This window comes from Aristolochia californica, unplaced genomic scaffold, assembly GCF_029961685.1.
Source record: "Aristolochia californica isolate CCGP_79_NKW_82.1479 unplaced genomic scaffold, dmAriCali1.0.hap1 SCAF_434, whole genome shotgun sequence".
Taxonomy (NCBI): Eukaryota; Viridiplantae; Streptophyta; class Magnoliopsida; order Piperales; family Aristolochiaceae; genus Aristolochia; species Aristolochia californica.
Window position 1 is genome coordinate 20,001 of NW_027182142.1, and position 1,809 is coordinate 21,809.

The following is a 1,809-nucleotide window of genomic DNA, read 5'->3' on the forward strand; positions in this document are numbered from 1 at the left end:
GGCGCCTGGCGCCTTGCCCCCCACGCGCCTGGGCGCCTCTTTTCCGCCTGGGCGCCCTGGCACCTTTCCGCCTGGGCGCCTCTTTTCCGCCTTGGCGCCCTGGCGCCTTTTCGCGTGGGCGCCTCTTTTCCGCCTGGGCGCCATGGCGCCTTTCGGCCTGGGCGACTCTTTTTCGCCTGGGCGCCTCTTTTCCGCCTGGGCGCCTCTTTTCTGCCTGGCCAGGGCGCCTCTTTTCCGCCTGGGCGCCATGGCGCCTTTCTGCCTGGGCGCCTCTTTTTCGCCTGGGCGCCTCTTTTCCGCCTGGGCGCCCTGGCGCCTTTTCGCCTGGGCGCCTCTTTCCCGCCTGGGCGCCTACGCCAGGGTGCCTCTTTTCCGCCTGGGCGCCCTGGCGCCTTTCCGCCTGGGCGCCTCTTTTTCGCCTGGGCGCCTCTTTTCCGCCTGGGTGCCCTGGCGCCATTCCGCCTGGGCGCCTCTTTTCCGCCTGGGCGCCCTGGCGCCTTTTCGCCTGGGTGCCTCTTTTGGCGCCTGGGCGCCTACGCCAGGGCGCCTCTTTTCCGCCTGGGCGCCCTGGCGCCTTTCCGCCTGCGCGCCTCTTTTTCGCCTGGGCGCCTCTTTTCCGCCTGGGCGCCCTGGCGCCATTCCGCCTGGGCGCCTCTTTTCCGCCTGGGCGCCTACGCCAGGGCGCCCTGGCGCCTTTTCGCCTGGCGCCTCTTTTGGCGCCTGGGCGCCTACGCCAGGGCGCCTCTTTTCCGCCTGGGCGCCTCTTTTCCGCCTGGGCGCCCTGGCGCCATTCCGTCTGGGCGCCTCTTTTCCGCCTGGGCGCCTCTTTTCCGCCTGGGCGCCCTGGCGCCTTTCCGCCTGGGCGCCTCTTTTTCGCCTGGGCGCCTCTTTTCCGCCTGGGCGCCCTGGCGCCATTCCGCCTGGGCGCCCTGGCGCCTTTTCGCCTGGGCGCCCTGGCGCCTTTTCGCCTGGGCGCCTCTTTTCCGCCTGGGCGCGTCTTTTCCGCCTGGGCGCCCTGGCGCCTTTTCGCCTGGGCGTCCTGGCGCCTGTGCGCCCTGGCGCCTGGGCGTCTTGGCGCCTTTTCGCCCGGGCGCCTGTACGATTGTTCGCATGTGCGCTTGGGCGCCTTTTCGCCCGGGCGCCTGTACGATTGTTCGCATGTGCGCTTGGGGGCCTGTTCGACTCTTTGCATGTGCGTTTTGGCTGCCTGGGAGCATGACTGCTCGGGCGCAAGGGGCCTTCGGGTTATGGGGCTCCCGGGTCGAGTTTTTCCTCGGGACCAAGCATCACATTTCATGGGTTTGCGTCGTCGTTCCTTCGTGGCCTGGCCCCCGTTTTAGGCGTTGAAGGAGGCGTCGGCGAGGCGACTCGTCGCAGTGGCAGGCGAAGGTGGACGGGTAGGGTCGGAGGGGCAGCGGATGGCTTCTTGTGGAGGCGGCCGTGCGTCGGGTGCCGCTTCCTCGCCATCGCAGGGATGCCGATGGCCTCCACGCTGCAAGACGTGTAAGGCCGGATCGACTCATCCAGTCCCCATTTAAATGGGATTTACACAAGGTAAAAGCACTTGCCTTTCGTTGGTTACTTAGGGGCATCCCAAACACTTCCGCATCGAAAGATGGATTTCAAATCAAGTTCCGAATTGGTGCTCTGCCAAAGGGAGTGGCGATGATGCCATACTCAAAAATGGGAAGGGACTCATAAAACGGCCTAGGCAAATAGAGCTTTTTGACGTCCGGGCGTGTCATTTCCGGGTTTGCCTCCTGACCCGCTCATAGAAGGCAGCAGCAGCCGTCCTCCTTCGGAAGCTCG